Source organism: Taudactylus pleione, unplaced genomic scaffold (assembly GCF_031769625.1).
Source record: "Taudactylus pleione unplaced genomic scaffold, aTauple2 ptg000467l, whole genome shotgun sequence".
NCBI lineage: Eukaryota > Metazoa > Chordata > Amphibia > Anura > Myobatrachidae > Taudactylus > Taudactylus pleione.
The window spans coordinates 809,109-831,551 of NW_028284869.1; the positions used below are offsets into that span (position 1 = coordinate 809,109).

The 22,443-nt window shown below is 34.0% G+C and overlaps 20 non-coding genes across 20 annotated transcripts; all 20 read left to right on the plus strand.

The window, feature by feature from the left end:
- The first annotated feature begins 414 nt into the window (after positions 1–414).
- Positions 415–486, plus strand: TRNAG-UCC (transfer RNA glycine (anticodon UCC)). The gene has a single exon. It is a non-coding gene; the product is annotated as a tRNA-Gly (tRNA).
- A 1,067-nt stretch (positions 487–1,553) lies between these two features.
- On the plus strand, positions 1,554–1,625 carry TRNAG-UCC (transfer RNA glycine (anticodon UCC)). The gene has a single exon. It is a non-coding gene; the product is annotated as a tRNA-Gly (tRNA).
- Positions 1,626–2,692: 1,067 nt separating this feature from the next.
- On the plus strand, positions 2,693–2,764 carry TRNAG-UCC (transfer RNA glycine (anticodon UCC)). The gene has a single exon. It is a non-coding gene; the product is annotated as a tRNA-Gly (tRNA).
- Positions 2,765–3,831: 1,067 nt separating this feature from the next.
- Positions 3,832–3,903, plus strand: TRNAG-UCC (transfer RNA glycine (anticodon UCC)). Its single transcript has one exon. It is a non-coding gene; the product is annotated as a tRNA-Gly (tRNA).
- A 1,067-nt stretch (positions 3,904–4,970) lies between these two features.
- Positions 4,971–5,042, plus strand: TRNAG-UCC (transfer RNA glycine (anticodon UCC)). The gene has a single exon. It is a non-coding gene; the product is annotated as a tRNA-Gly (tRNA).
- A 1,067-nt stretch (positions 5,043–6,109) lies between these two features.
- On the plus strand, positions 6,110–6,181 carry TRNAG-UCC (transfer RNA glycine (anticodon UCC)). Its single transcript has one exon. It is a non-coding gene; the product is annotated as a tRNA-Gly (tRNA).
- Positions 6,182–7,248: 1,067 nt separating this feature from the next.
- On the plus strand, positions 7,249–7,320 carry TRNAG-UCC (transfer RNA glycine (anticodon UCC)). Its single transcript has one exon. It is a non-coding gene; the product is annotated as a tRNA-Gly (tRNA).
- A 1,067-nt stretch (positions 7,321–8,387) lies between these two features.
- Positions 8,388–8,459, plus strand: TRNAG-UCC (transfer RNA glycine (anticodon UCC)). The gene has a single exon. It is a non-coding gene; the product is annotated as a tRNA-Gly (tRNA).
- Positions 8,460–9,526: 1,067 nt separating this feature from the next.
- Positions 9,527–9,598, plus strand: TRNAG-UCC (transfer RNA glycine (anticodon UCC)). Its single transcript has one exon. It is a non-coding gene; the product is annotated as a tRNA-Gly (tRNA).
- A 1,067-nt stretch (positions 9,599–10,665) lies between these two features.
- On the plus strand, positions 10,666–10,737 carry TRNAG-UCC (transfer RNA glycine (anticodon UCC)). Its single transcript has one exon. It is a non-coding gene; the product is annotated as a tRNA-Gly (tRNA).
- A 1,067-nt stretch (positions 10,738–11,804) lies between these two features.
- On the plus strand, positions 11,805–11,876 carry TRNAG-UCC (transfer RNA glycine (anticodon UCC)). The gene has a single exon. It is a non-coding gene; the product is annotated as a tRNA-Gly (tRNA).
- Positions 11,877–12,943: 1,067 nt separating this feature from the next.
- On the plus strand, positions 12,944–13,015 carry TRNAG-UCC (transfer RNA glycine (anticodon UCC)). Its single transcript has one exon. It is a non-coding gene; the product is annotated as a tRNA-Gly (tRNA).
- Positions 13,016–14,082: 1,067 nt separating this feature from the next.
- On the plus strand, positions 14,083–14,154 carry TRNAG-UCC (transfer RNA glycine (anticodon UCC)). The gene has a single exon. It is a non-coding gene; the product is annotated as a tRNA-Gly (tRNA).
- A 1,067-nt stretch (positions 14,155–15,221) lies between these two features.
- TRNAG-UCC (transfer RNA glycine (anticodon UCC)) lies at positions 15,222–15,293 on the plus strand. Its single transcript has one exon. It is a non-coding gene; the product is annotated as a tRNA-Gly (tRNA).
- Positions 15,294–16,358: 1,065 nt separating this feature from the next.
- On the plus strand, positions 16,359–16,430 carry TRNAG-UCC (transfer RNA glycine (anticodon UCC)). The gene has a single exon. It is a non-coding gene; the product is annotated as a tRNA-Gly (tRNA).
- A 1,067-nt stretch (positions 16,431–17,497) lies between these two features.
- Positions 17,498–17,569, plus strand: TRNAG-UCC (transfer RNA glycine (anticodon UCC)). Its single transcript has one exon. It is a non-coding gene; the product is annotated as a tRNA-Gly (tRNA).
- Positions 17,570–18,636: 1,067 nt separating this feature from the next.
- On the plus strand, positions 18,637–18,708 carry TRNAG-UCC (transfer RNA glycine (anticodon UCC)). Its single transcript has one exon. It is a non-coding gene; the product is annotated as a tRNA-Gly (tRNA).
- A 1,067-nt stretch (positions 18,709–19,775) lies between these two features.
- On the plus strand, positions 19,776–19,847 carry TRNAG-UCC (transfer RNA glycine (anticodon UCC)). Its single transcript has one exon. It is a non-coding gene; the product is annotated as a tRNA-Gly (tRNA).
- A 1,067-nt stretch (positions 19,848–20,914) lies between these two features.
- TRNAG-UCC (transfer RNA glycine (anticodon UCC)) lies at positions 20,915–20,986 on the plus strand. Its single transcript has one exon. It is a non-coding gene; the product is annotated as a tRNA-Gly (tRNA).
- Positions 20,987–22,053: 1,067 nt separating this feature from the next.
- Positions 22,054–22,125, plus strand: TRNAG-UCC (transfer RNA glycine (anticodon UCC)). The gene has a single exon. It is a non-coding gene; the product is annotated as a tRNA-Gly (tRNA).
- Positions 22,126–22,443: the final 318 nt, after the last annotated feature.

Consider the following 22,443-nt stretch of genomic DNA (forward strand, 5'->3'; position numbering starts at 1 on the left):
AATGCCCTTTCAACAAATGGGAAGCTTTCTTGGTATGTGTAGCACTTATGGGGTATGGACAGAGTCATGGCTTTGTCATTCACAGAATACTAGATTTATGGCATCTTAAAAATATCCAACTCTGAATAGTCTTATGTAAATTAGGCTATTAAATATATTTTCCTATTATCTGCTTTAACATTTGATTCAAATTCTCTTTTCCAAAAGTGCCAAAAAGTGGACTTCAGTGTACATCATGTTTATTTATTCATTTGCATTTTTAACCTAATTTGTGCATTGTATTAATATTTTCCATCATCAAAAGAAGTGCATTGCAGTCAATTAATGGATTAAGAGTGTAGAGCATTGAAATCATACAATCAGGTGTTGTGGCTTACAGATTTGACTAACAAATGCCCTTTTGAAAACCAGGAAGCGTTGGTGGTATAGTGGTGAGCATAGCTGCCTTCCAAGCAGTTGACCCGGCTTCGATTCCCGGCCAACGCATAGTTTGTATTCAATTTTTAAGATCATAAACTCCTTAGAGAATTATTCTTGTTTAGAAGGAATTAGGAATACACTGACCAAGAAATGCCCTTTCAAAAAACGGGAAGCTTTGTTGGTATGTGTAGCACTGGCCAACGCATGATTTTTCTTGTGTATTCTTTTCATTTTTTAAGATCATAAGCTCCTTAGAGAATGTTTCTTGTTTTGAAGAAATCAGGAATACACTGACCAAGAAATGCCCTTTCAACAAATGGGAAGCTTTGTTGGTATGTGTAGCACTTATGGGATATGGACAGAGTCAAGGCTTTGTCATTCAGAGAATACTAGATTTATGGCATCTTAAAAATATCCAGCTCTGAATAGTCTTATGTAAATTAGGCTATTAAATATATTTTCCTATTATCTGCTTTAGCATGTGATTCAAATTCTCTTTTCCAAAAGTGCCAAAAAGTGGACTTCAGTGGACATCATGTTTATTTATTCATTTACATTTTAAACCTATTTTGTGCATTGTATTAATATTTTCCATCATCAAAAGAAGTGCATTGCAGTCAATTACTGGATTAACAGTGTATTCTTTTCATTTTTTAAGATCATAAGCTCCTTAGAGAATGTTTCTTGTTTTGAAGAAATCAGGAATACACTGACCAAGAAATGCCCTTTCAACAAATGGGAAGCTTTCTTGGTATGTGTAGCACTTATGGGGTATGGACAGAGTCATGGCTTTGTCATTCACAGAATACTAGATTTATGGCATCTTAAAAATATCCAACTCTGAATAGTCTTATGTAAATTAGGCTATTAAATATATTTTCCTATTATCTGCTTTAACATTTGATTCAAATTCTCTTTTCCAAAAGTGCCAAAAAGTGGACTTCAGTGTACATCATGTTTATTTATTCATTTGCATTTTTAACCTAATTTGTGCATTGTATTAATATTTTCCATCATCAAAAGAAGTGCATTGCAGTCAATTAATGGATTAACAGTGTAGAGCATTGAAATCATACAATCAGGTGTTGTGGCTTACAGATTTGACTAACAAATGCCCTTTTGAAAACCAGGAAGCGTTGGTGGTATAGTGGTGAGCATAGCTGCCTTCCAAGCAGTTGACCCGGCTTCGATTCCCGGCCAACGCATAGTTTGTATTCAATTTTTAAGATCATAAACTCCTTAGAGAATTATTCTTGTTTAGAAGGAATTAGGAATACACTGACCAAGAAATGCCCTTTCAAAAAACGGGAAGCTTTGTTGGTATGTGTAGCACTGGCCAACGCATGATTTTTCTTGTGTATTCTTTTCATTTTTTAAGATCATAAGCTCCTTAGAGAATGTTTCTTGTTTTGAAGAAATCAGGAATACACTGACCAAGAAATGCCCTTTCAACAAATGGGAAGCTTTGTTGGTATGTGTAGCACTTATGGGATATGGACAGAGTCAAGGCTTTGTCATTCAGAGAATACTAGATTTATGGCATCTTAAAAATATCCAGCTCTGAATAGTCTTATGTAAATTAGGCTATTAAATATATTTTCCTATTATCTGCTTTAGCATGTGATTCAAATTCTCTTTTCCAAAAGTGCCAAAAAGTGGACTTCAGTGGACATCATGTATATTTATTCATTTACATTTTAAACCTATTTTGTGCATTGTATTAATATTTTCCATCATCAAAAGAAGTGCATTGCAGTCAATTACTGGATTAACAGTGTATTCTTTTCATTTTTTAAGATCATAAGCTCCTTAGAGAATGTTTCTTGTTTTGAAGAAATCAGGAATACACTGACCAAGAAATGCCCTTTCAACAAATGGGAAGCTTTCTTGGTATGTGTAGCACTTATGGGGTATGGACAGAGTCATGGCTTTGTCATTCACAGAATACTAGATTTATGGCATCTTAAAAATATCCAACTCTGAATAGTCTTATGTAAATTAGGCTATTAAATATATTTTCCTATTATCTGCTTTAACATTTGATTCAAATTCTCTTTTCCAAAAGTGCCAAAAAGTGGACTTCAGTGTACATCATGTTTATTTATTCATTTGCATTTTTAACCTAATTTGTGCATTGTATTAATATTTTCCATCATCAAAAGAAGTGCATTGCAGTCAATTAATGGATTAAGAGTGTAGAGCATTGAAATCATACAATCAGGTGTTGTGGCTTACAGATTTGACTAACAAATGCCCTTTTGAAAACCAGGAAGCGTTGGTGGTATAGTGGTGAGCATAGCTGCCTTCCAAGCAGTTGACCCGGCTTCGATTCCCGGCCAACGCATAGTTTGTATTCAATTTTTAAGATCATAAACTCCTTAGAGAATTATTCTTGTTTAGAAGGAATTAGGAATACACTGACCAAGAAATGCCCTTTCAAAAAACGGGAAGCTTTGTTGGTATGTGTAGCACTGGCCAACGCATGATTTTTCTTGTGTATTCTTTTCATTTTTTAAGATCATAAGCTCCTTAGAGAATGTTTCTTGTTTTGAAGAAATCAGGAATACACTGACCAAGAAATGCCCTTTCAACAAATGGGAAGCTTTGTTGGTATGTGTAGCACTTATGGGATATGGACAGAGTCAAGGCTTTGTCATTCAGAGAATACTAGATTTATGGCATCTTAAAAATATCCAGCTCTGAATAGTCTTATGTAAATTAGGCTATTAAATATATTTTCCTATTATCTGCTTTAGCATGTGATTCAAATTCTCTTTTCCAAAAGTGCCAAAAAGTGGACTTCAGTGGACATCATGTATATTTATTCATTTACATTTTAAACCTATTTTGTGCATTGTATTAATATTTTCCATCATCAAAAGAAGTGCATTGCAGTCAATTACTGGATTAACAGTGTATTCTTTTCATTTTTTAAGATCATAAGCTCCTTAGAGAATGTTTCTTGTTTTGAAGAAATCAGGAATACACTGACCAAGAAATGCCCTTTCAACAAATGGGAAGCTTTCTTGGTATGTGTAGCACTTATGGGGTATGGACAGAGTCATGGCTTTGTCATTCACAGAATACTAGATTTATGGCATCTTAAAAATATCCAACTCTGAATAGTCTTATGTAAATTAGGCTATTAAATATATTTTCCTATTATCTGCTTTAACATGTGATTCAAATTCTCTTTTCCAAAAGTGCCAAAAAGTGGACTTCAGTGGACATCATGTTTATTTATTCATTTGCATTTTTAACCTAATTTGTGCATTGTATTAATATTTTCCATCATCAAAAGAAGTGCATTGCAGTCAATTAATGGATTAACAGTGTAGAGCATTGAAATCATACAATCAGGTGTTGTGGCTTACAGATTTGACTAACAAATGCCCTTTTGAAAACCAGGAAGCGTTGGTGGTATAGTGGTGAGCATAGCTGCCTTCCAAGCAGTTGACCCGGCTTCGATTCCCGGCCAACGCATAGTTTGTATTCAATTTTTAAGATCATAAACTCCTTAGAGAATTATTCTTGTTTAGAAGGAATTAGGAATACACTGACCAAGAAATGCCCTTTCAAAAAACGGGAAGCTTTGTTGGTATGTGTAGCACTGGCCAACGCATGATTTTTCTTGTGTATTCTTTTCATTTTTTAAGATCATAAGCTCCTTAGAGAATGTTTCTTGTTTTGAAGAAATCAGGAATACACTGACCAAGAAATGCCCTTTCAACAAATGGGAAGCTTTGTTGGTATGTGTAGCACTTATGGGATATGGACAGAGTCAAGGCTTTGTCATTCAGAGAATACTAGATTTATGGCATCTTAAAAATATCCAGCTCTGAATAGTCTTATGTAAATTAGGCTATTAAATATATTTTCCTATTATCTGCTTTAGCATGTGATTCAAATTCTCTTTTCCAAAAGTGCCAAAAAGTGGACTTCAGTGGACATCATGTTTATTTATTCATTTACATTTTAAACCTATTTTGTGCATTGTATTAATATTTTCCATCATCAAAAGAAGTGCATTGCAGTCAATTACTGGATTAACAGTGTATTCTTTTCATTTTTTAAGATCATAAGCTCCTTAGAGAATGTTTCTTGTTTTGAAGAAATCAGGAATACACTGACCAAGAAATGCCCTTTCAACAAATGGGAAGCTTTCTTGGTATGTGTAGCACTTATGGGGTATGGACAGAGTCATGGCTTTGTCATTCACAGAATACTAGATTTATGGCATCTTAAAAATATCCAACTCTGAATAGTCTTATGTAAATTAGGCTATTAAATATATTTTCCTATTATCTGCTTTAACATGTGATTCAAATTCTCTTTTCCAAAAGTGCCAAAAAGTGGACTTCAGTGGACATCATGTTTATTTATTCATTTGCATTTTTAACCTAATTTGTGCATTGTATTAATATTTTCCATCATCAAAAGAAGTGCATTGCAGTCAATTAATGGATTAACAGTGTAGAGCATTGAAATCATACAATCAGGTGTTGTGGCTTACAGATTTGACTAACAAATGCCCTTTTGAAAACCAGGAAGCGTTGGTGGTATAGTGGTGAGCATAGCTGCCTTCCAAGCAGTTGACCCGGCTTCGATTCCCGGCCAACGCATAGTTTGTATTCAATTTTTAAGATCATAAACTCCTTAGAGAATTATTCTTGTTTAGAAGGAATTAGGAATACACTGACCAAGAAATGCCCTTTCAAAAAACGGGAAGCTTTGTTGGTATGTGTAGCACTGGCCAACGCATGATTTTTCTTGTGTATTCTTTTCATTTTTTAAGATCATAAGCTCCTTAGAGAATGTTTCTTGTTTTGAAGAAATCAGGAATACACTGACCAAGAAATGCCCTTTCAACAAATGGGAAGCTTTGTTGGTATGTGTAGCACTTATGGGATATGGACAGAGTCAAGGCTTTGTCATTCAGAGAATACTAGATTTATGGCATCTTAAAAATATCCAGCTCTGAATAGTCTTATGTAAATTAGGCTATTAAATATATTTTCCTATTATCTGCTTTAGCATGTGATTCAAATTCTCTTTTCCAAAAGTGCCAAAAAGTGGACTTCAGTGGACATCATGTTTATTTATTCATTTACATTTTAAACCTATTTTGTGCATTGTATTAATATTTTCCATCATCAAAAGAAGTGCATTGCAGTCAATTACTGGATTAACAGTGTATTCTTTTCATTTTTTAAGATCATAAGCTCCTTAGAGAATGTTTCTTGTTTTGAAGAAATCAGGAATACACTGACCAAGAAATGCCCTTTCAACAAATGGGAAGCTTTCTTGGTATGTGTAGCACTTATGGGGTATGGACAGAGTCATGGCTTTGTCATTCACAGAATACTAGATTTATGGCATCTTAAAAATATCCAACTCTGAATAGTCTTATGTAAATTAGGCTATTAAATATATTTTCCTATTATCTGCTTTAACATTTGATTCAAATTCTCTTTTCCAAAAGTGCCAAAAAGTGGACTTCAGTGTACATCATGTTTATTTATTCATTTGCATTTTTAACCTAATTTGTGCATTGTATTAATATTTTCCATCATCAAAAGAAGTACATTGCAGTCAATTAATGGATTAAGAGTGTAGAGCATTGAAATCATACAATCAGGTGTTGTGGCTTACAGATTTGACTAACAAATGCCCTTTTGAAAACCAGGAAGCGTTGGTGGTATAGTGGTGAGCATAGCTGCCTTCCAAGCAGTTGACCCGGGTTCGATTCCTGGCCAACGCATAGTTTGTATTCAATTTTTAAGATCATAAACTCCTTAGAGAATTATTCTTGTTTTGAAGGAATTAGGAATACACTGATCAAGAAATGCCCTTTCAAAAAAAGGGAAGCTTTGTTGGTATGTGTAGCACTGGCCAACGCATGATTTTTCTTGTGCATTCTTTTCATTTTTTAAGATCATAAGCTCCTTAGAGAATGTTTCTTGTTTTGAAGAAATCAGGAATACACTGACCAAGAAATGCCCTTTCAACAAATGGGAAGCTTTGTTGGTATGTGTAGCACTTATGGGATATGGACAGAGTCATGGCTTTGTCATTCAGAGAATACTAGATTTATGGCATCTTAAAAATATCCAGCTCTGAATAGTCTTATGTAAATTAGGCTATTAAATATATTTTCCTATTATCTGCTTTAGCATGTGATTCAAATTCTCTTTTCCAAAAGTGCCAAAAAGTGGACTTCAGTGGACATCATGTTTATTTATTCATTTACATTTTAAACCTATTTTGTGCATTGTATTAATATTTTCCATCATCAAAAGAAGTGCATTGCAGTCAATTACTGGATTAACAGTGTATTCTTTTCATTTTTTAAGATCATAAGCTCCTTAGAGAATGTTTCTTGTTTTGAAGAAATCAGGAATACACTGACCAAGAAATGCCCTTTCAACAAATGGGAAGCTTTCTTGGTATGTGTAGCACTTATGGGGTATGGACAGAGTCATGGCTTTGTCATTCACAGAATACTAGATTTATGGCATCTTAAAAATATCCAACTCTGAATAGTCTTATGTAAATTAGGCTATTAAATATATTTTCCTATTATCTGCTTTAACATGTGATTCAAATTCTCTTTTCCAAAAGTGCCAAAAAGTGGACTTCAGTGGACATCATGTTTATTTATTCATTTGCATTTTTAACCTAATTTGTGCATTGTATTAATATTTTCCATCATCAAAAGAAGTGCATTGCAGTCAATTAATGGATTAACAGTGTAGAGCATTGAAATCATACAATCAGGTGTTGTGGCTTACAGATTTGACTAACAAATGCCCTTTTGAAAACCAGGAAGCGTTGGTGGTATAGTGGTGAGCATAGCTGCCTTCCAAGCAGTTGACCCGGCTTCGATTCCCGGCCAACGCATAGTTTGTATTCAATTTTTAAGATCATAAACTCCTTAGAGAATTATTCTTGTTTAGAAGGAATTAGGAATACACTGACCAAGAAATGCCCTTTCAAAAAACGGGAAGCTTTGTTGGTATGTGTAGCACTGGCCAACGCATGATTTTTCTTGTGTATTCTATTCATTTTTTAAGATCATAAGCTCCTTAGAGAATGTTTCTTGTTTTGAAGAAATCAGGAATACACTGACCAAGAAATGCCCTTTCAACAAATGGGAAGCTTTGTTGGTATGTGTAGCACTTATGGGATATGGACAGAGTCAAGGCTTTGTCATTCAGAGAATACTAGATTTATGGCATCTTAAAAATATCCAGCTCTGAATAGTCTTATGTAAATTAGGCTATTAAATATATTTTCCTATTATCTGCTTTAGCATGTGATTCAAATTCTCTTTTCCAAAAGTGCCAAAAAGTGGACTTCAGTGGACATCATGTTTATTTATTCATTTACATTTTAAACCTATTTTGTGCATTGTATTAATATTTTCCATCATCAAAAGAAGTGCATTGCAGTCAATTACTGGATTAACAGTGTATTCTTTTCATTTTTTAAGATCATAAGCTCCTTAGAGAATGTTTCTTGTTTTGAAGAAATCAGGAATACACTGACCAAGAAATGCCCTTTCAACAAATGGGAAGCTTTCTTGGTATGTGTAGCACTTATGGGGTATGGACAGAGTCATGGCTTTGTCATTCACAGAATACTAGATTTATGGCATCTTAAAAATATCCAACTCTGAATAGTCTTATGTAAATTAGGCTATTAAATATATTTTCCTATTATCTGCTTTAACATTTGATTCAAATTCTCTTTTCCAAAAGTGCCAAAAAGTGGACTTCAGTGTACATCATGTTTATTTATTCATTTGCATTTTTAACCTAATTTGTGCATTGTATTAATATTTTCCATCATCAAAAGAAGTACATTGCAGTCAATTAATGGATTAAGAGTGTAGAGCATTGAAATCATACAATCAGGTGTTGTGGCTTACAGATTTGACTAACAAATGCCCTTTTGAAAACCAGGAAGCATTGGTGGTATAGTGGTGAGCATAGCTGCCTTCCAAGCAGTTGACCCGGGTTCGATTCCCGGCCAACGCATAGTTTGTATTCAATTTTTAAGATCATAAACTCCTTAGAGAATTATTCTTGTTTTGAAGGAATTAGGAATACACTGATCAAGAAATGCCCTTTCAAAAAAAGGGAAGCTTTGTTGGTATGTGTAGCACTGGCCAACGCATGATTTTTCTTGTGCATTCTTTTCATTTTTTAAGATCATAAGCTCCTTAGAGAATGTTTCTTGTTTTGAAGAAATCAGGAATACACTGACCAAGAAATGCCCTTTCAACAAATGGGAAGCTTTGTTGGTATGTGTAGCACTTATGGGATATGGACAGAGTCATGGCTTTGTCATTCAGAGAATACTAGATTTATGGCATCTTAAAAATATCCAGCTCTGAATAGTCTTATGTAAATTAGGCTATTAAATATATTTTCCTATTATCTGCTTTAGCATGTGATTCAAATTCTCTTTTCCAAAAGTGCCAAAAAGTGGACTTCAGTGGACATCATGTTTATTTATTCATTTACATTTTAAACCTATTTTGTGCATTGTATTAATATTTTCCATCATCAAAAGAAGTGCATTGCAGTCAATTACTGGATTAACAGTGTATTCTTTTCATTTTTTAAGATCATAAGCTCCTTAGAGAATGTTTCTTGTTTTGAAGAAATCAGGAATACACTGACCAAGAAATGCCCTTTCAACAAATGGGAAGCTTTCTTGGTATGTGTAGCACTTATGGGGTATGGACAGAGTCATGGCTTTGTCATTCACAGAATACTAGATTTATGGCATCTTAAAAATATCCAACTCTGAATAGTCTTATGTAAATTAGGCTATTAAATATATTTTCCTATTATCTGCTTTAACATTTGATTCAAATTCTCTTTTCCAAAAGTGCCAAAAAGTGGACTTCAGTGTACATCATGTTTATTTATTCATTTGCATTTTTAACCTAATTTGTGCATTGTATTAATATTTTCCATCATCAAAAGAAGTGCATTGCAGTCAATTAATGGATTAAGAGTGTAGAGCATTGAAATCATACAATCAGGTGTTGTGGCTTACAGATTTGACTAACAAATGCCCTTTTGAAAACCAGGAAGCGTTGGTGGTATAGTGGTGAGCATAGCTGCCTTCCAAGCAGTTGACCCGGGTTCGATTCCCGGCCAACGCATAGTTTGTATTCAATTTTTAAGATCATAAACTCCTTAGAGAATTATTCTTGTTTTGAAGGAATTAGGAATACACTGATCAAGAAATGCCCTTTCAAAAAAAGGGAAGCTTTGTTGGTATGTGTAGCACTGGCCAACGCATGATTTTTCTTGTGCATTCTTTTCATTTTTTAAGATCATAAGCTCCTTAGAGAATGTTTCTTGTTTTGAAGAAATCAGGAATACACTGACCAAGAAATGCCCTTTCAACAAATGGGAAGCTTTGTTGGTATGTGTAGCACTTATGGGATATGGACAGAGTCATGGCTTTGTCATTCAGAGAATACTAGATTTATGGCATCTTAAAAATATCCAGCTCTGAATAGTCTTATGTAAATTAGGCTATTAAATATATTTTCCTATTATCTGCTTTAGCATGTGATTCAAATTCTCTTTTCCAAAAGTGCCAAAAAGTGGACTTCAGTGGACATCATGTTTATTTATTCATTTACATTTTAAACCTATTTTGTGCATTGTATTAATATTTTCCATCATCAAAAGAAGTGCATTGCAGTCAATTACTGGATTAACAGTGTATTCTTTTCATTTTTTAAGATCATAAGCTCCTTAGAGAATGTTTCTTGTTTTGAAGAAATCAGGAATACACTGACCAAGAAATGCCCTATCAACAAATGGGAAGCTTTCTTGGTATGTGTAGCACTTATGGGGTATGGACAGAGTCATGGCTTTGTCATTCACAGAATACTAGATTTATGGCATCTTAAAAATATCCAACTCTGAATAGTCTTATGTAAATTAGGCTATTAAATATATTTTCCTATTATCTGCTTTAACATGTGATTCAAATTCTCTTTTCCAAAAGTGCCAAAAAGTGGACTTCAGTGGACATCATGTTTATTTATTCATTTGCATTTTTAACCTAATTTGTGCATTGTATTAATATTTTCCATCATCAAAAGAAGTACATTGCAGTCAATTAATGGATTAAGAGTGTAGAGCATTGAAATCATACAATCAGGTGTTGTGGCTTACAGATTTGACTAACAAATGCCCTTTTGAAAACCAGGAAGCGTTGGTGGTATAGTGGTGAGCATAGCTGCCTTCCAAGCAGTTGACCCGGGTTCGATTCCCGGCCAACGCATAGTTTGTATTCAATTTTTAAGATCATAAACTCCTTAGAGAATTATTCTTGTTTTGAAGGAATTAGGAATACACTGATCAAGAAATGCCCTTTCAAAAAAAGGGAAGCTTTGTTGGTATGTGTAGCACTGGCCAACGCATGATTTTTCTTGTGCATTCTTTTCATTTTTTAAGATCATAAGCTCCTTAGAGAATGTTTCTTGTTTTGAAGAAATCAGGAATACACTGACCAAGAAATGCCCTTTCAACAAATGGGAAGCTTTGTTGGTATGTGTAGCACTTATGGGATATGGACAGAGTCATGGCTTTGTCATTCAGAGAATACTAGATTTATGGCATCTTAAAAATATCCAGCTCTGAATAGTCTTATGTAAATTAGGCTATTAAATATATTTTCCTATTATCTGCTTTAGCATGTGATTCAAATTCTCTTTTCCAAAAGTGCCAAAAAGTGGACTTCAGTGGACATCATGTTTATTTATTCATTTACATTTTAAACCTATTTTGTGCATTGTATTAATATTTTCCATCATCAAAAGAAGTGCATTGCAGTCAATTACTGGATTAACAGTGTATTCTTTTCATTTTTTAAGATCATAAGCTCCTTAGAGAATGTTTCTTGTTTTGAAGAAATCAGGAATACACTGACCAAGAAATGCCCTTTCAACAAATGGGAAGCTTTCTTGGTATGTGTAGCACTTATGGGGTATGGACAGAGTCATGGCTTTGTCATTCACAGAATACTAGATTTATGGCATCTTAAAAATATCCAACTCTGAATAGTCTTATGTAAATTAGGCTATTAAATATATTTTCCTATTATCTGCTTTAACATTTGATTCAAATTCTCTTTTCCAAAAGTGCCAAAAAGTGGACTTCAGTGTACATCATGTTTATTTATTCATTTGCATTTTTAACCTAATTTGTGCATTGTATTAATATTTTCCATCATCAAAAGAAGTGCATTGCAGTCAATTAATGGATTAAGAGTGTAGAGCATTGAAATCATACAATCAGGTGTTGTGGCTTACAGATTTGACTAACAAATGCCCTTTTGAAAACCAGGAAGCGTTGGTGGTATAGTGGTGAGCATAGCTGCCTTCCAAGCAGTTGACCCGGGTTCGATTCCCGGCCAACGCATAGTTTGTATTCAATTTTTAAGATCATAAACTCCTTAGAGAATTATTCTTGTTTTGAAGGAATTAGGAATACACTGATCAAGAAATGCCCTTTCAAAAAAAGGGAAGCTTTGTTGGTATGTGTAGCACTGGCCAACGCATGATTTTTCTTGTGCATTCTTTTCATTTTTTAAGATCATAAGCTCCTTAGAGAATGTTTCTTGTTTTGAAGAAATCAGGAATACACTGACCAAGAAATGCCCTTTCAACAAATGGGAAGCTTTGTTGGTATGTGTAGCACTTATGGGATATGGACAGAGTCATGGCTTTGTCATTCAGAGAATACTAGATTTATGGCATCTTAAAAATATCCAGCTCTGAATAGTCTTATGTAAATTAGGCTATTAAATATATTTTCCTATTATCTGCTTTAGCATGTGATTCAAATTCTCTTTTCCAAAAGTGCCAAAAAGTGGACTTCAGTGGACATCATGTTTATTTATTCATTTACATTTTAAACCTATTTTGTGCATTGTATTAATATTTTCCATCATCAAAAGAAGTGCATTGCAGTCAATTACTGGATTAACAGTGTATTCTTTTCATTTTTTAAGATCATAAGCTCCTTAGAGAATGTTTCTTGTTTTGAAGAAATCAGGAATACACTGACCAAGAAATGCCCTTTCAACAAATGGGAAGCTTTCTTGGTATGTGTAGCACTTATGGGGTATGGACAGAGTCATGGCTTTGTCATTCACAGAATACTAGATTTATGGCATCTTAAAAATATCCAACTCTGAATAGTCTTATGTAAATTAGGCTATTAAATATATTTTCCTATTATCTGCTTTAACATGTGATTCAAATTCTCTTTTCCAAAAGTGCCAAAAAGTGGACTTCAGTGGACATCATGTTTATTTATTCATTTGCATTTTTAACCTAATTTGTGCATTGTATTAATATTTTCCATCATCAAAAGAAGTGCATTGCAGTCAATTAATGGATTAACAGTGTAGAGCATTGAAATCATACAATCAGGTGTTGTGGCTTACAGATTTGACTAACAAATGCCCTTTTGAAAACCAGGAAGCGTTGGTGGTATAGTGGTGAGCATAGCTGCCTTCCAAGCAGTTGACCCGGGTTCGATTCCCGGCCAACGCATAGTTTGTATTCAATTTTTAAGATCATAAACTCCTTAGAGAATTATTCTTGTTTTGAAGGAATTAGGAATACACTGATCAAGAAATGCCCTTTCAAAAAAAGGGAAGCTTTGTTGGTATGTGTAGCACTGGCCAACGCATGATTTTTCTTGTGCATTCTTTTCATTTTTTAAGATCATAAGCTCCTTAGAGAATGTTTCTTGTTTTGAAGAAATCAGGAATACACTGACCAAGAAATGCCCTTTCAACAAATGGGAAGCTTTGTTGGTATGTGTAGCACTTATGGGATATGGACAGAGTCATGGCTTTGTCATTCAGAGAATACTAGATTTATGGCATCTTAAAAATATCCAGCTCTGAATAGTCTTATGTAAATTAGGCTATTAAATATATTTTCCTATTATCTGCTTTAGCATGTGATTCAAATTCTCTTTTCCAAAAGTGCCAAAAAGTGGACTTCAGTGGACATCATGTTTATTTATTCATTTACATTTTAAACCTATTTTGTGCATTGTATTAATATTTTCCATCATCAAAAGAAGTGCATTGCAGTCAATTACTGGATTAACAGTGTATTCTTTTCATTTTTTAAGATCATAAGCTCCTTAGAGAATGTTTCTTGTTTTGAAGAAATCAGGAATACACTGACCAAGAAATGCCCTTTCAACAAATGGGAAGCTTTCTTGGTATGTGTAGCACTTATGGGGTATGGACAGAGTCATGGCTTTGTCATTCACAGAATACTAGATTTATGGCATCTTAAAAATATCCAACTCTGAATAGTCTTATGTAAATTAGGCTATTAAATATATTTTCCTATTATCTGCTTTAACATGTGATTCAAATTCTCTTTTCCAAAAGTGCCAAAAAGTGGACTTCAGTGGACATCATGTTTATTTATTCATTTGCATTTTTAACCTAATTTGTGCATTGTATTAATATTTTCCATCATCAAAAGAAGTGCATTGCAGTCAATTAATGGATTAACAGTGTAGAGCATTGAAATCATACAATCAGGTGTTGTGGCTTACAGATTTGACTAACAAATGCCCTTTTGAAAACCAGGAAGCGTTGGTGGTATAGTGGTGAGCATAGCTGCCTTCCAAGCAGTTGACCCGGCTTCGATTCCCGGCCAACGCATAGTTTGTATTCAATTTTTAATATCATAAACTCCTTAGAGAATTATTCTTGTTTAGAAGGAATTAGGAATACACTGACCAAGAAATGCCCTTTCAAAAAACGGGAAGCTTTGTTGGTATGTGTAGCACTGGCCAACGCATGATTTTTCTTGTGTATTCTTTTCATTTTTTAAGATCATAAGCTCCTTAGAGAATGTTTCTTGTTTTGAAGAAATCAGGAATACACTGACCAAGAAATGCCCTTTCAACAAATGGGAAGCTTTGTTGGTATGTGTAGCACTTATGGGATATGGACAGAGTCAAGGCTTTGTCATTCACAGAATACTAGATTTATGGCATCTTAAAAATATCCAGCTCTGAATAGTCTTATGTAAATTAGGCTATTAAATATATTTTCCTATTATCTGCTTTAGCATGTGATTCAAATTCTCTTTTCCAAAAGTGCCAAAAAGTGGACTTCAGTGGACATCATGTTTATTTATTCATTTACATTTTAAACCTATTTTGTGCATTGTATTAATATTTTCCATCATCAAAAGAAGTGCATTGCAGTCAATTACTGGATTAACAGTGTATTCTTTTCATTTTTTAAGATCATAAGCTCCTTAGAGAATGTTTCTTGTTTTGAAGAAATCAGGAATACACTGACCAAGAAATGCCCTTTCAACAAATGGGAAGCTTTCTTGGTATGTGTAGCACTTATGGGGTATGGACAGAGTCATGGCTTTGTCATTCACAGAATACTAGATTTATGGCATCTTAAAAATATCCAACTCTGAATAGTCTTATGTAAATTAGGCTATTAAATATATTTTCCTATTATCTGCTTTAACATTTGATTCAAATTCTCTTTTCCAAAAGTGCCAAAAAGTGGACTTCAGTGTACATCATGTTTATTTATTCATTTGCATTTTTAACCTAATTTGTGCATTGTATTAATATTTTCCATCATCAAAAGAAGTGCATTGCAGTCAATTAATGGATTAAGAGTGTAGAGCATTGAAATCATACAATCAGGTGTTGTGGCTTACAGATTTGACTAACAAATGCCCTTTTGAAAACCAGGAAGCGTTGGTGGTATAGTGGTGAGCATAGCTGCCTTCCAAGCAGTTGACCCGGGTTCGATTCCCGGCCAACGCATAGTTTGTATTCAATTTTTAAGATCATAAACTCCTTAGAGAATTATTCTTGTTTTGAAGAAATTAGGAATACACTGATCAAGAAATGCCCTTTCAAAAAAAGGGAAGCTTTGTTGGTATGTGTAGCACTGGCCAACGCATGATTTTTCTTGTGCATTCTTTTCATTTTTTAAGATCATAAGCTCCTTAGAGAATGTTTCTTGTTTTGAAGAAATCAGGAATACACTGACCAAGAAATGCCCTTTCAACAAATGGGAAGCTTTGTTGGTATGTGTAGCACTTATGGGATATGGACAGAGTCATGGCTTTGTCATTCAGAGAATACTAGATTTATGGCATCTTAAAAATATCCAGCTCTGAATAGTCTTATGTAAATTAGGCTATTAAATATATTTTCCTATTATCTGCTTTAGCATGTGATTCAAATTCTCTTTTCCAAAAGTGCCAAAAAGTGGACTTCAGTGGACATCATGTTTATTTATTCATTTACATTTTAAACCTATTTTGTGCATTGTATTAATATTTTCCATCATCAAAAGAAGTGCATTGCAGTCAATTACTGGATTAACAGTGTATTCTTTTCATTTTTTAAGATCATAAGCTCCTTAGAGAATGTTTCTTGTTTTGAAGAAATCAGGAATACACTGACCAAGAAATGCCCTTTCAACAAATGGGAAGCTTTCTTGGTATGTGTAGCACTTATGGGGTATGGACAGAGTCATGGCTTTGTCATTCACAGAATACTAGATTTATGGCATCTTAAAAATATCCAACTCTGAATAGTCATGTAAATTAGGCTATTAAATATATTTTCCTATTATCTGCTTTAACATGTGATTCAAATTCTCTTTTCCAAAAGTGCCAAAAAGTGGACTTCAGTGGACATCATGTTTATTTATTCATTTGCATTTTTAACCTAATTTGTGCATTGTATTAATATTTTCCATCATCAAAAGAAGTGCATTGCAGTCAATTAATGGATTAAGAGTGTAGAGCATTGAAATCATACAATCAGGTGTTGTGGCTTACAGATTTGACTAACAAATGCCCTTTTGAAAACCAGGAAGCGTTGGTGGTATAGTGGTGAGCATAGCTGCCTTCCAAGCAGTTGACCCGGCTTCGATTCCCGGCCAACGCATAGTTTGTATTCAATTTTTAAGATCATAAACTCCTTAGAGAATTATTCTTGTTTAGAAGGAATTAGGAATACACTGACCAAGAAATGCCCTTTCAAAAAACGGGAAGCTTTGTTGGTATGTGTAGCACTGGCCAACGCATGATTTTTCTTGTGTATTCTTTTCATTTTTTAAGATCATAAGCTCCTTAGAGAATGTTTCTTGTTTTGAAGAAATCAGGAATACACTGACCAAGAAATGCCCTTTCAACAAATGGGAAGCTTTGTTGGTATGTGTAGCACTTATGGGATATGGACAGAGTCATGGCTTTGTCATTCAGAGAATACTAGATTTATGGCATCTTAAAAATATCCAGCTCTGAATAGTCTTATGTAAATTAGGCTATTAAATATATTTTCCTATTATCTGCTTTAGCATGTGATTCAAATTCTCTTTTCCAAAAGTGCCAAAAAGTGGACTTCAGTGTACATCATGTTTATTTATTCATTTACATTTTAAACCTATTTTGTGCATTGTATTAATATTTTCCATCATCAAAAGAAGTGCATTGCAGTCAATTACTGGATTAACAGTGTATTCTTTTCATTTTTTAAGATCATAAGCTCCTTAGAGAATGTTTCTTGTTTTGAAGAAATCAGGAATACACTGACCAAGAAATGCCCTTTCAACAAATGGGAAGCTTTCTTGGTATGTGTAGCACTTATGGGGTATGGACAGAGTCATGGCTTTGTCATTCACAGAATACTAGATTTATGGCATCTTAAAAATATCCAACTCTGAATAGTCTTATGTAAATTAGGCTATTAAATATATTTTCCTATTATCTGCTTTAACATGTGATTCAAATTCTCTTTTCCAAAAGTGCCAAAAAGTGGACTTCAGTGGACATCATGTTTATTTATTCATTTGCATTTTTAACCTAATTTGTGCATTGTATTAATATTTTCCATCATCAAAAGAAGTGCATTGCAGTCAATTAATGGATTAAGAGTGTAGAGCATTGAAATCATACAATCAGGTGTTGTGGCTTACAGATTTGACTAACAAATGCCCTTTTGAAAACCAGGAAGCGTTGGTGGTATAGTGGTGAGCATAGCTGCCTTCCAAGCAGTTGACCCGGCTTCGATTCCCGGCCAACGCATAGTTTGTATTCAATTTTTAAGATCATAAACTCCTTAGAGAATTATTCTTGTTTAGAAGGAATTAGGAATACACTGACCAAGAAATGCCCTTTCAAAAAACGGGAAGCTTTGTTGGTATGTGTAGCACTGGCCAACGCATGATTTTTCTTGTGTATTCTTTTCATTTTTTAAGATCATAAGCTCCTTAGAGAATGTTTCTTGTTTTGAAGAAATCAGGAATACACTGACCAAGAAATGCCCTTTCAACAAATGGGAAGCTTTGTTGGTATGTGTAGCACTTATGGGATATGGACAGAGTCATGGCTTTGTCATTCAGAGAATACTAGATTTATGGCATCTTAAAAATATCCAGCTCTGAATAGTCTTATGTAAATTAGGCTATTAAATATATTTTCCTATTATCTGCTTTAGCATGTGATTCAAATTCTCTTTTCCAAAAGTGCCAAAAAGTGGACTTCAGTGGACATCATGTTTATTTATTCATTTACATTTTAAACCTATTTTGTGCATTGTATTAATATTTTCCATCATCAAAAGAAGTGCATTGCAGTCAATTACTGGATTAACAGTGTATTCTTTTCATTTTTTAAGATCATAAGCTCCTTAGAGAATGTTTCTTGTTTTGAAGAAATCAGGAATACACTGACCAAGAAATGCCCTTTCAACAAATGGGAAGCTTTCTTGGTATGTGTAGCACTTATGGGGTATGGACAGAGTCATGGCTTTGTCATTCACAGAATACTAGATTTATGGCATCTTAAAAATATCCAACTCTGAATAGTCTTATGTAAATTAGGCTATTAAATATATTTTCCTATTACCTGCTTTAACATGTGATTCAAATTCTCTTTTCCAAAAGTGCCAAAAAGTGGACTTCAGTGGACATCATGTTTATTTATTCATTTGCATTTTTAACCTAATTTGTGCATTGTATTAATATTTTCCATCATCAAAAGAAGTGCATTGCAGTCAATTAATGGATTAACAGTGTAGAGCATTGAAATCATACAATCAGGTGTTGTGGCTTACAGATTTGACTAACAAATGCCCTTTTGAAAACCAGGAAGCGTTGGTGGTATAGTGGTGAGCATAGCTGCCTTCCAAGCAGTTGACCCGGCTTCGATTCCCGGCCAACGCATAGTTTGTATTCAATTTTTAAGATCATAAACTCCTTAGAGAATTATTCTTGTTTAGAAGGAATTAGGAATACACTGACCAAGAAATGCCCTTTCAAAAAACGGGAAGCTTTGTTGGTATGTGTAGCACTGGCCAACGCATGATTTTTCTTGTGTATTCTTTTCATTTTTTAAGATCATAAGCTCCTTAGAGAATGTTTCTTGTTTTGAAGAAATCAGGAATACACTGACCAAGAAATGCCCTTTCAACAAATGGGAAGCTTTGTTGGTATGTGTAGCACTTATGGGATATGGACAGAGTCAAGGCTTTGTCATTCAGAGAATACTAGATTTATGGCATCTTAAAAATATCCAGCTCTGAATAGTCTTATGTAAATTAGGCTATTAAATATATTTTCCTATTATCTGCTTTAGCATGTGATTCAAATTCTCTTTTCCAAAAGTGCCAAAAAGTGGACTTCATTGGACATCATGTTTATTTATTCATTTACATTTTAAACCTATTTTGTGCATTGTATTAATATTTTCCATCATCAAAAGAAGTGCATTGCAGTCAATTACTGGATTAACAGTGTATTCTTTTCATTTTTTAAGATCATAAGCTCCTTAGAGAATGTTTCTTGTTTTGAAGAAATCAGGAATACACTGACCAAGAAATGCCCTTTCAACAAATGGGAAGCTTTCTTGGTATGTGTAGCACTTATGGGGTATGGACAGAGTCATGGCTTTGTCATTCACAGAATACTAGATTTATGGCATCTTAAAAATATCCAACTCTGAATAGTCTTATGTAAATTAGGCTATTAAATATATTTTCCTATTACCTGCTTTAACATGTGATTCAAATTCTCTTTTCCAAAAGTGCCAAAAAGTGGACTTCAGTGGACATCATGTTTATTTATTCATTTGCATTTTTAACCTAATTTGTGCATTGTATTAATATTTTCCATCATCAAAAGAAGTGCATTGCAGTCAATTAATGGATTAACAGTGTAGAGCATTGAAATCATACAATCAGGTGTTGTGGCTTACAGATTTGACTAACAAATGCCCTTTTGAAAACCAGGAAGCGTTGGTGGTATAGTGGTGAGCATAGCTGCCTTCCAAGCAGTTGACCCGGCTTCGATTCCCGGCCAACGCATAGTTTGTATTCAATTTTTAAGATCATAAACTCCTTAGAGAATTATTCTTGTTTAGAAGGAATTAGGAATACACTGACCAAGAAATGCCCTTTCAAAAAACGGGAAGCTTTGTTGGTATGTGTAGCACTGGCCAACGCATGATTTTTCTTGTGTATTCTTTTCATTTTTTAAGATCATAAGCTCCTTAGAGAATGTTTCTTGTTTTGAAGAAATCAGGAATACACTGACCAAGAAATGCCCTTTCAACAAATGGGAAGCTTTGTTGGTATGTGTAGCACTTATGGGATATGGACAGAGTCATGGCTTTGTCATTCAGAGAATACTAGATTTATGGCATCTTAAAAATATCCAGCTCTGAATAGTCTTATGTAAATTAGGCTATTAAATATATTTTCCTATTATCTGCTTTAGCATGTGATTCAAATTCTCTTTTCCAAAAGTGCCAAAAAGTGGACTTCAGTGGACATCATGTTTATTTATTCATTTACATTTTAAACCTATTTTGTGCATTGTATTAATATTTTCCATCATCAAAAGAAGTGCATTGCAGTCAATTACTGGATTAACAGTGTATTCTTTTCATTTTTTAAGATCATAAGCTCCTTAGAGAATGTTTCTTGTTTTGAAGAAATCAGGAATACACTGACCAAGAAATGCCCTTTCAACAAATGGGAAGCTTTCTTGGTATGTGTAGCACTTATGGGGTATGGACAGAGTCATGGCTTTGTCATTCACAGAATACTAGATTTATGGCATCTTAAAAATATCCAACTCTGAATAGTCTTATGTAAATTAGGCTATTAAATATATTTTCCTATTACCTGCTTTAACATGTGATTCAAATTCTCTTTTCCAAAAGTGCCAAAAAGTGGACTTCAGTGGACATCATGTTTATTTATTCATTTGCATTTTTAACCTAATTTGTGCATTGTATTAATATTTTCCATCATCAAAAGAAGTGCATTGCAGTCAATTAATGGATTAACAGTGTAGAGCATTGAAATCATACAATCAGGTGTTGTGGCTTACAGATTTGACTAACAAATGCCCTTTTGAAAACCAGGAAGCGTTGGTGGTATAGTGGTGAGCATAGCTGCCTTCCAAGCAGTTGACCCGGCTTCGATTCCCGGCCAACGCATAGTTTGTATTCAATTTTTAAGATCATAAACTCCTTAGAGAATTATTCTTGTTTAGAAGGAATTAGGAATACACTGACCAAGAAATGCCCTTTCAAAAAACGGGAAGCTTTGTTGGTATGTGTAGCACTGGCCAACGCATGATTTTTCTTGTGTATTCTTTTCATTTTTTAAGATCATAAGCTCCTTAGAGAATGTTTCTTGTTTTGAAGAAATCAGGAATACACTGACCAAGAAATGCCCTTTCAACAAATGGGAAGCTTTGTTGGTATGTGTAGCACTTATGGGATATGGACAGAGTCAAGGCTTTGTCATTCAGAGAATACTAGATTTATGGCATCTTAAAAATATCCAGCTCTGAATAGTCTTATGTAAATTAGGCTATTAAATATATTTTCCTATTATCTGCTTTAGCATGTGATTCAAATTCTCTTTTCCAAAAGTGCCAAAAAGTGGACTTCATTGGACATCATGTTTATTTATTCATTTACATTTTAAACCTATTTTGTGCATTGTATTAATATTTTCCATCATCAAAAGAAGTGCATTGCAGTCAATTACTGGATTAACAGTGTATTCTTTTCATTTTTTAAGATCATAAGCTCCTTAGAGAATGTTTCTTGTTTTGAAGAAATCAGGAATACACTGACCAAGAAATGCCCTTTCAACAAATGGGAAGCTTTCTTGGTATGTGTAGCACTTATGGGGTATGGACAGAGTCATGGCTTTGTCATTCACAGAATACTAGATTTATGGCATCTTAAAAATATCCAACTCTGAATAGTCTTATGTAAATTAGGCTATTAAATATATTTTCCTATTATCTGCTTTAACATGTGATTCAAATTCTCTTTTCCAAAAGTGCCAAAAAGTGGACTTCAGTGGACATCATGTTTATTTATTCATTTGCATTTTTAACCTAATTTGTGCATTGTATTAATATTTTCCATCATCAAAAGAAGTGCATTGCAGTCAATTAATGGATTAACAGTGTAGAGCATTGAAATCATACAATCAGGTGTTGTGGCTTACAGATTTGACTAACAAATGCCCTTTTGAAAATCAGGAAGCGTTGGTGGTATAGTGGTGAGCATAGCTGCCTTCCAAGCAGTTGACCCGGCTTCGATTCCCGGCCAACGCATAGTTTGTATTCAATTTTTAAGATCATAAACTCCTTAGAGAATTATTCTTGTTTAGAAGGAATTAGGAATACACTGACCAAGAAATGCCCTTTCAAAAAACGGGAAGCTTTGTTGGTATGTGTAGCACTGGCCAACGCATGATTTTTCTTGTGTATTCTTTTCATTTTTTAAGATCATAAGCTCCTTAGAGAATGTTTCTTGTTTTGAAGAAATCAGGAATACACTGACCAAGAAATGCCCTTTCAACAAATGGGAAGCTTTGTTGGTATGTGTAGCACTTATGGGATATGGACAGAGTCAAGGCTTTGTCATTCAGA